General features: G+C 41.9%; 1 long non-coding RNA gene across 2 annotated transcripts in view; it reads right to left on the bottom strand.

Annotated features, from left to right (window-relative positions):
* The window catches only part of LOC132407311 (uncharacterized), a 36,209-nt gene extending 21,456 nt beyond the window's left edge, over positions 1-14,753 (bottom strand). Inside the window, exons 1-2 of one of the 2 annotated variants that reach the window (XR_009516446.1) lie at positions 13,791-14,753; positions 60-3,813 (exon numbers count right to left, since the gene is read on the bottom strand). This is a non-coding gene — a long non-coding RNA (uncharacterized LOC132407311). Of the gene's footprint in view, positions 1-59; positions 3,814-13,790 lie in introns of those variants that run through there. The other variant, XR_009516447.1, reaches the window with a different exon arrangement.
* Between the last annotated feature and the right edge of the window lie 356 nt (positions 14,754-15,109).

Genomic DNA, 15,109 nt, shown 5'->3' with positions numbered 1-15,109 from the left:
CGCGATGTGCCCCCTGTTACAGATCAGTACCCTGAAATAACAAACTATGTCATTAAAGGACTAAGCTCTATAATTCTTACTTTCACTATAGGGTTAGTAAAGAAAAAAATACGGGCCCATTTTCTCCATTTGTCTTCTCATCTGTCCCGGCAAGCGACCGTGAAAATCTCTCTTCCAGACACAAAGAAAGAACATTTCTTTCATTGGATAGCACCGCACTCCAAAACCTTGTTATCTCTGCCACAGAGAAACCATTACCTCAGCAGTGAAACATTACAGAGAGGCCATTACATTAGCTGTGAAACATTGCAGCATGTTACACTTGGGAGACACTGGCGGGTTCACACTGGGGAGAAAGTTTCAATAAGCTGCATGCTGGATATTTGTCCGTCACTGTTGCTGAATGCAATTTCGACAGAGACTGTCGGTGCTGAACTCTACAATTATTGCTGCTATTCACCACACCCAGTTCTGCACCCTGGTCACTGGTATGGGAGGAGTTCCTTCTGCTGCATATTCACATTTAATGGGACTGGATCTGTGACAAGTAAATCAGTTCTATTTTAAACTTAGTGAATTTATAACACACCTAGTGTACAGTAGAGAATTAACTCATGCTGGCTGGAGTCTGCCAGTGGTACTGTTTGCAACAGTCCTTTTAAATCCTCCCCTGTTGTTCATCTCTCACTCTCCCTGTGGGAGGAATTCCAGTCACCACTCTATGGGTAAAGAGGCTTCCCTTGAATTTTCTACAGATTGAGGAAGTCGAGCTGACTGCAGTTCTGTCTGAGCTGTTCTTCGCCCCTCAAATCTCTGGGCTAAGGAAGAATGACTTTGGTTGTTAACCTCCCTATTCAGGGCTCATTTCCACATTATGGGTCATTTTTCCTGCTTCTGAAGGGTTGTCAGAAAACACCACTGTCCTCTAAACACTGAAGGCAGAATGGGTTCAACGGAGCAGGGTCAGAAACCAGAGGCGGGTCCACACAGGGCAGTGTTTGAGGCTTTGAACGATGGTTGGGGTAAGAATGTATGATGAGGAGAAGGGAATCAGCAGCAGGGTGTGGCAACGAATGACAGAGCAGCAACATTTGGATGATAATTGGCAGAGAAAATAATTCATTTATCTGACTGATGACGCAAACAATCCCTGTTGTGAGGTGCTGCACTGGTGGAGGAATGCTTTTGTCTATTGAGGGAGTTGGTCCTGCTTGTTTATCCTGTAATATTATATCCAGATGGTTATTATAGATTGTCCTACCTGATATAATGTATTGATTATCATGTAATTTGTAAGATTTTGACTCTAAAAGTGGATCAGGCTTGAACTTACGGTGCCTCGATGAACTGATGGAGGGCATTCATGCGTTCGTATTTTAATGCAAAATTTTGGTGAATCATATTTGCCACTGATTGTACCTTTGTAAGTAATCAGATTGAGTTAAAGTGCTTTGGGGTCCTGAAATGTGTTGGATTGTGTCTGATTTCTCTTGGCATTTTCTGCAGAGACAGACAGACAGACACACTTTATTGATCCCGAGGGAAATTGGGTTTTGCTACAGTCACATTCACCGAGTGTAAAAATTAATTACTGCCTTATTGTTTGTATTTCATGTACTATCGACTTTTTCTTTCCTCTTGTTAACCACATAGATGCGTATTTCTGCAAGGCACCCCACATCAAGTGATTTTTGACAGGTCATGACCATTGCATCTGTTATCTCTTCAGCAACCTCTCTCAGTTGTTACGAATCCCTAGGTTTCGTTTGCTGTGGACTGTCACTTTAAGAAAGTTCCTGAGTGAGGCGGGACTAACAGTGACGTCAGCAGGCTGCATTCTCAGTTTAGAGATAGAGAGAGAGAAAGAGAGTGCGAGATAGAGATGTGGAGAGCGCGAAATATATAGATAGATATATATGACACACACACAGAGTCAGAACGAGGGAGACAGAACAGCTACTCTCGTAGTCTGGGTTAGACTTTTATTTAAGAACTGCCAGGGCAAGGTTTGCTCCAGAATGTGTGTCTTGTCACTTCGTATAATCCAAAGGAGTGGATTGTAATGTGGTGCCACTTGAAGTTAACCCTTGCCTGGATAAGTTATGTGGTAGTCACTTGAAGACGACATTCGTCTGACAGGTCACTGGTGATATTTCGAAGTGGATTTTGGATCGATTCAACGTACGAGATCTGCGACGACGGTTTGCGTTTACCTGTGGAATTGGATATAATTGCTTTCTCTCTACAATTACCCTGGACTACAAATATTCTTTGATCATTTCTTCCTCCGATTACCGAACTTTCCTACGTTATCATCTCAAGACTCTAAACCTTGATCCCCCAGGCTCGATAGTTTAGGAGTTACATTTACACATATTTATACACATGATACCGTTAACTTTTGTTTAATTTGTTTAACTTACAATATTATAAGTAACTACTAATAAAGATAATGGTTTTAACATCAAATCCAGACTCTGGTGTGAACTGTATTGCTGCTGGTTTGTTTCTAAAACGTTACACAGGACTCTGGGATGTAGTCCATCTGGTCCAGGTGTCTTGTCCACTCTCAGAACCTGAGTTTGCCTCGCACGTTTTCCTTTGTAATAGCAATGGCATTTACTCCTGCTCCCTGACACTCACAGATCTCTGGCACACTGCTGTGTCCACAGAGAAGACTGAGGCGAAGTTCTTATCAAGTTCATCTACCATCTCTTCCCCATTTCTACCCCATGAGCATCATTTTCCAGAGGTCCGAAATAAACTATAACCTCCCTTTTGCATTTTTATAATGGTGTATATTATTGTCTAATTTGCTCTGATATTTCACCTTTCCCCTTCATATAGCCTTTTTCAGTTGCCTGTTGTTGGATTTTCAAAGCTACCCAATTATAAAACTTCCTACTCACTTTTGCTACCTTAAGTCCATAACTTCCTTTGTCAGCCCCGGTAGTCTAGACCCGCCGTTTGTGAACTACTACTGCGGGACATTATGACCTATTCTGTACATTATGAACTATTCCCAGAAATGTCAGCCGCTTCTGCTTTGATGTCATCCCCACCAGTATCCTTCTCAAATCCACCTGGGGAATCACCTCTCTCATACCTCTGTAATTCCCTTTATTCCATTGTGATACTATGCATGTGAACTATGCTTTTCCCTCACAAATTGCAGTAGGAATTCAATCATTATGATCACTGCCTTCTGATGGTTCCTTTATATTAACCTACCTAATAAGATCTGAGTTATTACACAACACCCAAACTAAGATAGCGGATTCCCGAGTAGGCTCAACCATAAGCTGTTCTAAAAATCAATTTCATAAGCATTCAATACATTCCCTCTTGAGATCTCATACCAATCTGACTTTCCCAATTTTCCTACAGATTGAAGCCACCCACTGCTTTTACAAAGGAGAAAACGTGTTTTGGAATCTGAAAGGCCTGAAGGTGAACACACTAGGGTGCAGAAAGAGGTAGCTGAAGAGATTGCGAAGGCATTAGAGTCATAGAATACTACAGCACTGGAAGATGTAGTCCGTGCTAAAGCCGAGGTCCAACAAGTTCCACCTGGACCATTTTCCTCCATGTCCTTTTCATCCACAAACATAAGCAAACTTCTTTTAAAGGTTGAAATCATTCCTGCCACTTGCTCTGGCAGCTCATTGCACACTCTCCCCGACTCTGTTGATGCTTGGCGTTTTTTTCATCAAGCAGACAAGGGATATTTGTTTATTTTTCTCATGTCCAGCATACGTATTGCAGGATTGCTTTTTTTGTTATTGCTCGCCAAATGTTTCCATCAGTTCGATCCTGTGAATATAAAGAGACTGCTCTCTCAGATCATGCTCCTGCGTTCCTATCTTTAAACATTCATGGTCTTCTTCCAACAAATAGGTTTTGGCAATTTAATCTAGCTTTCTTTTCTGATAAGGATTTTTTAAAGTTTATGGAGAGACAATTTTTCTGAAGAGAATACATTAGAGGTGACTTCTCGTCTTATCAGTTGGGATGTCTGAGACATATATTAGAGGACAAATTATTTCTTATACTGCAAGTATTAAGAAAAAAAGCTAAAAAGGAGATATGTGATTTAGCTAATCAGCTGAAACAGTTACACCAAGTGTAGCCTTGGCTCCAGAATCTGCCTTCTATAAAAGACGTGTTGAAACTAAAACTAAATATGAACTTCTTTTAACTTACCCAATTGAAACACAACTCCTAAAAGATAAGTCAATTTTTATTTCATGGAAATAAAACAGGTAAATTATTGGCTGATCAAATTAAAACTATTATAGCTAAACAGTATATTAAAGAAATATGCAAAGCTAATGGTGATAAGACAACTGATTATTTAGAAATAAATGATACTTCTAGAGAATTTTATTCTAAACTCTATAGCTCTGAACATCCTAAGGATAACACTGTAATGAACAATTTTTTAGCTCAACTAGACATTCCTACAATTTCTGCCGACAACAAAGTTGTTGGAACAACCTATTTCTTTTGAGGAATTTGTTGAGGCTGTGCGCTCATTAGGATTGAGGAAAGCTCTGGGTCCCGATGGATTTTCTAGAGAGTTTTACAAGATATTTTCCTCACTGCTTATACCTCATTTATGTTTAGTTTTTTTGTGTTTTAATTCAGCTAAGTCGGGCAGACTCCCTCAATCTTTTTATGAGGCTTCCATTATGCTTATTCTTTAAATAATAAGGACCCAACTGAATGATCTTCTTATAGGCAAATTTCTTTACTTAATGTTGATACCAAGATCCTATCTAAAGTTGACCCATAGGATTGAAAATATTTTACCAACTGTCTTTTTCGATAACCAAACTGGATTTATCAAAAATCGATACTCTCACTTTAATATTCGTTGGTTATTAAATGTTATTTAATATAATAAAATTACTATATTTCAATGTTACGAATTGACTGATCGGAACAAGAAGGAAGCAGGACAGCACCTAAGGATTTCCAGTGGGAAAACATTTTGAGTTCTCGGGGGAAGATAGAGACCAGAATGTGCAGGTGCGTGATGTCAGCCAGTTGAGCATGAACAGTTTAAAAAGGGCAAGAAATCTGCATAAGTTTTTGATTCGGAACAAGGCCGCGGCAGAGCACCGAAGGACTTCTAATGGGAAACATTTTGAGTTCTCGGAGAAGAGTGAGGCCAGACTGCGCAGGCGCGTGATGTCAGCCAGTTGAGTGTGAACAGTTTAAAAAGCAGGCAGCCAAATCCAGCGGGCAGCAGAGTGAAAGGGCTTTGGCTCAATGGGCTTCGGCGGTAACGTGACAAGACGAGGCAGTTGTTGATTGCAAAAGTAAGTAGTATGTGTGTGAGGCCGGTTTTCTGTGGTTGGAGTCAGATGTGGGAGGTCTTGGAGTCTCCCAGCATCCCGAATGGCCACATCTGCACCCGGCACATTGAGAGGCAACTCTTAAGGGACCGTGTTAGGGAACTGGAGATGCAGCTTGATGATCTTTGTCTGGTCAGGGAGAGTGAGGAGATGATAGAGAGGAGTTACAGGCAGGTGGTCACACCAGAGCCGCGGGAGGAAGATAGGTGGGTCAGTTAGGAGAGGGAAGGGGAAGAGACAGGTACTACAGACTACCCCTGTGGCTGTACCCCTTGACAATCAGTACTCCTGTTTGAGTACTGATGAAGGGGGACAGCCTACCTGCGGGAAGTAAAAGTAGCCGTGCCTCCGGCACAGTGTCTGGCCCTGTAGCTCACAAGAGTAGGGAAAGGAATAGGAAGGCAGTAGTATTAGGGATAGTTAAGGGGTCAGATAGGCTATTCTGTGGACGCAGTCAGGAGACCCGGATGGTAGTTTGCCTCCCTGCTGCCAGGGACTGGGATGTTTCTGATCGCATCCAAGATATCCTGAAGTGGAAGGGTGAACAGCCAGATGTCGTGGTACATATCGGTACCAATGACATAGGTAGGAAAAGTGAAATGATCCAGAAAGGAACATATAGGGAGTTATGAAGGGAGTTGAGAAGAAGGATCGAAAGGGTAGTAATCTTAGGATTACTGCCTGTGCCAAGCGGCAGTGAGAGTAGGAATGGAATGGGGTGTTGGATAAATACGTGACTAAGAGATTGGATCAAGGGGCAGGGATTCAAATTTCTGGATCACTGGGATCTCATTTGGGGCAGGTGTGACCTGTACAGAAATGACAGGTTGCACTTGAATCCTAGCGGGAACCAATATCCTTGCGGGGAGATTTGCTAAGGCTACTGGGGAATAATTAAACTTGAATGGTTGGCAGGTGGGAATCAAATTGAAGTGACTAGGAGAGAGAAGGTTAGCTCACAAATAGAGTAAGTTTGTAGACTGTGTGAGGGAGGATAGGCAAGTGATAGAGAAGGGGAGCGCTCAGAATGAAGATGTAGGGGAGAAGGAAGAAAAAGGCAAAATAAATTGTTTGCTCCGTTACGGATAAACAGAGAGGAAGACGTGGAGAGTTTCATAAATGCGTCTATTTTAATGCTAGGAGCATTGTAAGAAAGGTGGATGAGCTTAGAGCATGGATTAATACCTGGAAATATGATGGCATAGCTATTAGTGAAGCATGGTTTCAGGAGCGGTGTGACTGGCAACTAAAAATTCCTGGATTTCGTTCCTTCAGGTGTGATAGAATCGGAGGGACAAGAGGGGGAGGTGTTGCATTGCTTGTCAGAGAAAATATTACAGCAGTGCTCTGGCAGGAGCAATTAGAGGGCTCGCCTAGGGAGGTTATTTGGGTGGAATTGAGGAATTGGAAAGGTATAGTAACACTTATAGGGGTGTATTATACACCATCCAATGGGGAGCGAGAATTGGAGGAGCAAATTTATAAGCATAGAGCAGATATTTGTAGTAAGCATGATGTTGTGCTTGTGGGAGATTTTTATTTTCCACACATAGACTGGGAAGCCCATTCTGTAAAAGGGCTGGATGGATTGGAGTTTTTAAAATGTGTGCAGTATAGTTTTTTGCAGCGATACGTAGAGGCACCAACTAGAGAAGGGGCAGTATTGGATCTCCTGTTAGGGAATGAGTTAGGTCAGGTGACGGAGATATGTGTTGGGGAACTTCAGGTCCAGTGATCACAATGCCATTAGCTTCAATAAGATTATGGAGAAGGATAGGTCTGGACCCAGGGTTGAGATTTTTGATTGGAGATAGGCTAACTTTGAGGAGATGCGAAGAGTAATAGATTGGGACAATTTGTTTCATGGGAAGGATGTAATACAGAAATGGAGTTCATTTGAAGGGAAAATTCTGAGGGTACAGATTATTTATGTTCCTGTTAGGTTGAAAGGAAAGGTTAAAAGTTTGAAAGAGCCAGGGTTTTTAAGGGATATTGGAAACTCGGTTTGGAAAAACAGAGAGAACTACAATAAACATAGGCAGCATGGAGTAAGTGAGATGCTCACGGAATGTAAAGAATGTAAAAAGAATCTTAAGAAATAAATTAGAAAAGCTAAAAGTAGATAGGAGTTTGCTTTGGCAAGTAAGGTGAAAATAAATCACCTCAATATTAATATTAATATTAATAGCAAAAGGATAGTGAGGGATAAAATTGGTCCCTTAGAGAATCAGAGAGGACAGCTATGTGTGGGGCTTAACGAGACGGGGGAGATTTTGAACAATTTCTTTTCTATGGTATTCACTAAGGAGAATGATATTGAATTGTGTAAGGTAAGGGAAACAAGTAGGGTAGTTATGGAAACTATGATGATTAAAGAAGAGGAAGTACTGGCACTTTTAAGGAATATAAAACTGGATAAGCCTTCGGATCCTGACAGGAAATTCCCTCGGACATTGAGGGAATTTAGTTAGAAATAGCAGGGGCTCTGACAGAAATATTTCAAATGTCTTTAGAAACAGGGATGGTGCCGGAGGATTGGCACGTTGCTCATGTTGTTCCATTGTTTAAAAATGGCTCTAAGAGTAAACCTAGCAATTATCGGCCTGTAAGTTTGACGTCAGTGGTGGGTAAATTAATGGAAAATATTCTTAGAGATGGTATATATGATTATCTGGATAGACGGTCCGATTTGGAACAGTCAACATAGATTTGTGTGTGGAAGATAATGTTTTGACAAACCTTATTGAATTTATTGAAGGTGTTACTTGGAAAGTTGACGAGGGAAAACGAGTGGATGTTGTCTATATGTACTTCAGTAAGGCCGTTGACAAGGTTCCACACGGAAGGTTATTTAGGAAGGTTCAATCGTTAGGTATTAATATTGAAGTAGTAAAATGGATTCAACAGTGGCAAGATGGGAGATTCCAGAGAGTAGTCGTGGAAATCTGTTTGAAGGGTGGAGGCCACTAACAAGTGGTGTGCCTCAGCGATCTGTACTGTGTCCATTGTTGTTTTTCATATACATTAATGATCTGGATGATGGGGTGGTAAATCGGATTAGTAAGTGTGTAGATGATACTAAGATAGGTGGCATTGTAGATAATAAAGTAGGTTTTCAAAGCTTGCAGAGAGAGTTAGGCCAGTTAGAAGGTGGAATCTCATGTGTTTAGGGTGGTGAAGAAAGCTTTTGGTATGCTGGCCTTTATAAATCAGAGCATTGAGTATAGGAGTTGGGATGTAATGTTAAAATTATACAAGGCATTGGTGAGGACAAATTTGGAGTATTGTGTACAGTTCTGTTCACTGAATTATAGGAATGATGTCAACAAACTAGAGAGAGGACAGAGAAGATTTATTGGAATGTTAACTGGGTTTCAGTGCCTAAGTTACAGAGAAAGATTGAACAAGTTATGTCTTTATTCTTTGGAGTGTAGAAGGTCGAGGGTGAATTTGATAAAGGTGTTAAAGATTATGAGGGGGATAGATAGAGTTGACATAGATTGGCTTTTCTCATTGTGAATAGTGGAGATTCAAACAAGAGGATATGATTTGAGAGTTAGGGTGCAAATGTTTAGGGGTAACATGAGAGGGAACTTCTTCACTCAGAGAGTGGTGCCTGGGTGGATAGAGCTTTTGGTAGAACTGTTGGAGGCAGTTCTGATATTGTAATTTAAATAAAAGTGGGATAGGTATATGTAGCAGAATTGGGGGTTATGGGCTGAGTGCAGGTCGGTGGGATTATGTGAGTGTAATGTGTTCGGCAGAGACTAAAGGGCCGAAATGGCCTATTTCGGTGCTGTATTTGTTATATGGTTATATATGTATGAATATAGGGAAAGTAGTCTTTATATGCTATTTGGTATTATGTACTGATTTTTTTTTCTTGTACTCCATATTCTTATATGTAGATTAATAAAGATATTGGAAAGAAAACACACTTTCAATATTGACCAAACCCACGATGATGTATCCTATCCCAGGGCAATTTAAGGCCATGAAGTCGGCCACAGCAACTGCGCTCCCCCCCCCCCCCCACCACCACGGTCCATATCACCATCAAAGCAGGCAGACTCTCCCATCCATTCTGCGATACACCCTCAAGCCCGAGGCAACATTTTATGAGGATGGAAGCTCTATTTTGGATCCAGCAGGAAAATGATATTCTGGCTATGCGATAGTGACAGAGAGTGTTACAATTGAGCAAGCCTCTTTTGAAGCAGCTGTCTCCGTCCAGAAGGCTGAGCTATTTGCTTTGACTCGTGACTGTATCCTAGCAACAGACAAAAGTGCGAACGTTTACACAGGCTCTCGGTATGCATTTGGAATTGTATATGACTGCAGGGCTCTCTGAGAACATGGGGATTCCTGACTTCGTTTGGCCACCCCATTAGTAATGCTACCTTTGTAGACAGCTTACTCACCGCTCTACAGCTACCTCAAGTTTTGGCGATTATTAAATGTGCGGCCCACACGCACATGTCCGACTGGAACACTGAAGTCAATGCTTTAGCGAATAAGATAGCGAAAAGTGCAGCACAATCCTCGGTAGTTGTAGTCCTCTCGGGTTCCCGTCAAGCAACCTTCCGTGACTTAAGCAGAACGGGTTTGCCAGACGTGGTAGATACGTACTTTTCAGTGGGATGCCTCTGAGGAGGGGCGCAAACTGTGGTCCCAAATGTGGTGCCAGAAAGACCCCAATCTAGGTCTTTGGATCACCCCAGTGGAACAGGTTCGTATTCCTACACAGTTTTTAACCAATGTTGGTCAATTATATACATGATTGTACACACCTGGGAAAGGAGGGAATGGGTGGAAACATGCACCCTGCACACCATGTACGACTCCCTTTTCAGGCGCACCTTTTTCATGTCTACAAGTTGATATTATTGAATTGCTTAGAGTACATTGCTATAGATACTGCTTAGTTATTATAGGTGTGTTTAGTAGATAGATCGAAGCTTTTCCAACTGCCAATAATACTACTATTACTGTTGTGAAGGTATTATTACGGGATATAATTCCCAGGTATGGCCTGTCAGAGATGCTGAGCTCTGACAATGGTCCACACTTTATAGTGAAAGTTAACGAAGGGATATGTAATAAACTAGCTATTCAGCAACAATTCCACTGTATACACCACCCACCGGCCGCTGGAAAGAGCCAATGGCACTCTGAAGAGTAAACTGGCCAAACTAACAGCGGACACTGGACTCACTTGGTTGAAGGTCCGACCGTTAGTCCTATTCTAAATGAAGGTTACAGGGGAAAACAGAGTTGTCACCAGCTGAAATCATTTATGGACAGTCCATGAGGACACCCTGGGGACCAAAACCTTGTGTACCATTGCTCCCAGAAAGTCGACCAGCAAAATTGGATAGGCATACACTAGGGGAAGAAGTGGGGAAATATATATGCCAACTAACCAACATTTTCCAAACATTCCATTCACAGGTACGACAGGCTTACAAGGAAGAGAACTACCTCACAGAGAGGAGTGACTATCCCACCATAGAACCTGGGTATTTTCTCCTGACTAAGAACTGGGATTGAGGGAAACTCAGATTTTGGTGCAAAGGAATATATCAGGTGTTACTGACCACTCCCACGGCTGTTAAACTGAAGGGGCAGTCTCGGTGGATACATCGAACAGACTACAAACGTGTTACTGTAGGAACTGAGTAGTTGGACTCTCTCGGACTAAAGTAAAATGTATTGGTTAATAGTGGAGAGTGATGAACCCCCAGGTTTCTTGCCGTGGACTGTCATTTTAAGAGAGAGTGCCTGAGTGACATCAGCCGCCGGTGTTCTCCGCTCCTGTTTGATTCTTACTAAGAGAGATAGGGGAAGAACTATTTGATTATGCAGAGTGTTTAAACTTGTGTTTACAGAGCTCGCAGTCAGGTTTTCTTCCCGCAAGGACAGTCACAGACACACAGTCAGATGTAGAGAAAGAAAGAAGATAGAAGGTTCGAAATAGAGGACCTAGTGGCCAAAGGTCATGTTTGGACTCTCCTGTGCCAAAGTCGGTGGGTTGATTATTGATCCTGCGTATACCGAATGTGTGATTGTCACTTCGTTTGATCCACTGGAGTGGATCTGTTGGTTTGGGAGAATCCTGTGAGGACCACTTGTGCCTGGGGGAGGTAATTCACTTGAAGAGTGTACCCCTGTGAGAAATCACTGTTGGTGATAATTCGTATAATCCTTATGCAGATTTTGATGGAGTATCCCGTGACTACCACTTTTGTTAACCCTCAGCTGGATTTGGGTGTGTTATGTGGTAACCACTTGTGAGAGGGGATATTCTGTGGAAATCACTGTCGGTAATACTTTGTGTGTTGGATCTGGATTGGGAGTACCTTGTGGAATCTACCTGTGTGTTAACACTTGCTTGGGTGGTAGTTCCCTTTGAAGATGGTACACCTGTGATAAGCTACTTTTGGTGATAATTCATATGTGGATTTGGAACGACGATGGATATGACCTACGGCGACTGTTACCCTGTTTTACCACAGTGGAATTTGTGGAATTCGATGTAATTGCCTTCTCTCGACATTTACCCTGGATTACAAATAGCTCACTCATCATTGATTCCGTGGATGAACTGTCTTTCATACTTTACCATCTCAAGACTTTAAGCTTGGTATTCCCTGAGCTCAATGGTTTGGGAGTTATATTTACACATATGTATACTCATAACACCATTAACTTTTGATTGTTTTGCTTAAGTTGTTATAAGTAGATACAAATATAGATAGTGGTGTTAACATCAAAACTAGACTCCAGGTGTGGTCTATTGCTGCTGGTTCATTTAAACCATTACGGGTATGTAACAGTGATATATTTATGTCAGTTTATGTCTTTGAGAAGAATCACCTCAGCATCCGGGGGCCCGCATGTTAACACCTTGCTGTCTCGCTGTCACACCGATGCCAAACAGGTAGAACTAGGGTCTTGCTGGGGTTCTGCTGAAGTTCTGCAGCATGGTAAAACTATGATTCCAATGTCAGTAATCCCGCTCAACCAGAGTGAGGAACTCTTAGCCTGGGCTTTCTCAAGTAACACCGAGGGAAGAGAAGTGAGGAACTGTGGTCCAGCCAGAGATAACTGTGACTGTCAGTGTTTTGAGGGATGGTATCTCAGGCCCACACCAAATGGAACTTCCTTTACTGGGAAACATGCATCCTGGCCATACTTGCAGGTGCCCAGAAGCGAAGAGTAATAACTGAGACTGAGTGATTTTGGATGAGCACTTTTCTCTCCTATGGAGTAGCCAGGAATTCACCAGAGATAATCAATTTGGCTACAGCACGTGAAGAGCTGGCCACAATACTGCAGGGACCTTGACAAAAACACAGGACCAAGTAACAGAAATATCCACTGAAATGAGTGCAATCCAGCAAAAGAATCGTATGGCTTTAGATTTTATCCCAGCTGAGAAAGGGGAAACCAGTGCTCTTATTGACGCAGAATGCTGCACCTATATCCCTGATGAGTCTATTAACATCACATCCCTCTCTGGGCACACTGCCAAGGAGATTGACTGCATCAAGAAAGTGGATTTACACGGGTTTACTGAAGGGTCGAAATGATGATATTTGAAGGCCTGTTCGGTAATATGTGGGGCATGATATTGCATTATGACCTAATAGTTGTGTATATCATTGTTATAATTACCGTTGTACGCTGTTTTTACACACTGATAAGTCAATGTTGTACTCGGTTGCTTTCTCTGTAAAACATTACTGCACAGTTGATCATGTAATTGTCAAAAGGAGGGAATGATAAAGTATGTAAAAGTGTTAACAGTTTGTTACAAAAATATCAGCCTGTTTTTCCGAGAGACTGCTAGTGATCAACAGATGTGCTAAGTCATGCTGAGCCATATTTCTTCTTGAGGGTAGCTGTCTAGGGTTTCCAGATGCTTATCTACTTGTGCATTTACTTGTAGAGATAGAATAGCTTTAGTCTGTTCTGTGCGTGTAAGCCATTATGACTATTTTGTAAATTGACTTTAAGGGCTGTCATGTAGTAAATAACTTTGGCTCCAGCCCGTCTTGTGTGGGGGGTATCTGGACGGATATATCTGTGGTGTAAGGGGAATTGTTAGTCAGTTAGTGGATGGGTCGGAACAGTGAAAAACTGTCTCTGTTTGAGTGACTAACTAAGTAAGCCCCGGGTGCTTGAAATAAAGTATTTCTACGGTCTCTGAGTGACTCTATCCGGATTCGACTTCCATTGAATAAGAGTGGTTTTAAAGGGCTGGGCTGCTGGAAGCACATTACCAGACCTTGAGTGATTGCAAATGGGTCTGACAGGGGCATAACTGTTTCTTCTGGGCACATTCATTCTCTCTCCAAATATTTCCAACCTTCCTTTGTACAGGTATGTAATGTCTAAAGGACCAGTGTTTCAGTAAATGAGACTCACCAAACTTTCTCCTGACGGAATCACTGGAATTTCCAAATCAGTTGGGTCCTCTCTAGTTGATGCTCTCAATCCTCGGGCTGGTTCACTTGTTGATATTCCCTCGTCTTCAGTCGTGGTTCGCTTCCAGTTGGGGTTTTTCTTGCAATAGATCTCTCACCGCAGGTCTAAATTTAACATAAAAGTTAATGAAGCACATTAACGGTAAAGGAACCAAACATTTCTGCTTAATGTTATTAAGAACAAGACAAAGATGGAAACATCCTCTCCATGTCCACTGTATCCAGGCTTTTCAGCATTCGGTAGGTTTACTTAACCGTACATCCCTCCACCACCCCCACCGTCCCTCTGAACTCCATTGAGTACAGGTCCAGAACCATCAGAATCAAATGCTCTTTATACTTAAAACCGATCATTCCTGATATTACTCTTGTAAACCTTGTTAGCAACAACTGCACTGAATACTTTTCCAGGAATAAGAGGCAAATTGGTACCAGGATGTAGATCAGTGATGTATAGTGATCCTGACCCCGACCCCTGGCTCCCCGGCCCTCGAGGCGTGGACACTTTCCTAATCTCGAAGACAATCCACTTCAATACTGAGCAAAAAGGGAAAAAAAAAACATCCGGAGACTTACAGCATACGTGAAGAGATTGTTACATCTGCGGTTGAATGGGAGGGGAAAATGGGGCTACGTGACCAGTAGGTACTACCGTCACTCCTGACAGAGCACTCCAGCTACCCACCACTCTGTGGAAAGAAACAAACTTGTCCCTCACATCTCCTCTCAACTTAACTGGATCAGACATTTCAACCCCCAGGAATAAACATAATCTATTCCTCTCCTAATTTTATAAAAGTCTCACCCCAGCCTGCGCCACTCTGGAGAAAAAAAAAAACAAGTTTGTCCACCCTGTAATCGAGACAGTATCCTGGTAAACCTCTTTTACACCCTCTTCTATTATTCTGACATTTCACTTTCTTAAAATAAAGTAGTGATCCCAACTGACCTAAGACAGGGAATGATTTCGAGGATTAAATGTCAGGAATTGTGAAAAACTGAGTTTCAATGTATTTGGCTATGGTGTATGTAAACTTCTGACTTCAACTGTAGCCATTCAAATGAAAAAGAAAATTTCCTAGTATATCAAGCAGATAAATGGCAAATTTTCTGTTCTCATGGATGAATCAACAAGGGTTAAGACCGCCCTAATAGATTATTTGAAATGTGAAAGTGATAAGGCAGGTGATCCCCATTGTATGTTTTTAGATCTAATTGAATTGCCTGATCAGAAAGCTGCAAATATTGCTAAGCATCTAT

Source organism: Hypanus sabinus, chromosome 18, assembly GCF_030144855.1.
Source record: "Hypanus sabinus isolate sHypSab1 chromosome 18, sHypSab1.hap1, whole genome shotgun sequence".
NCBI lineage: Eukaryota > Metazoa > Chordata > Chondrichthyes > Myliobatiformes > Dasyatidae > Hypanus > Hypanus sabinus.
This window is presented reverse-complemented; position numbering and strand designations above follow the sequence as displayed.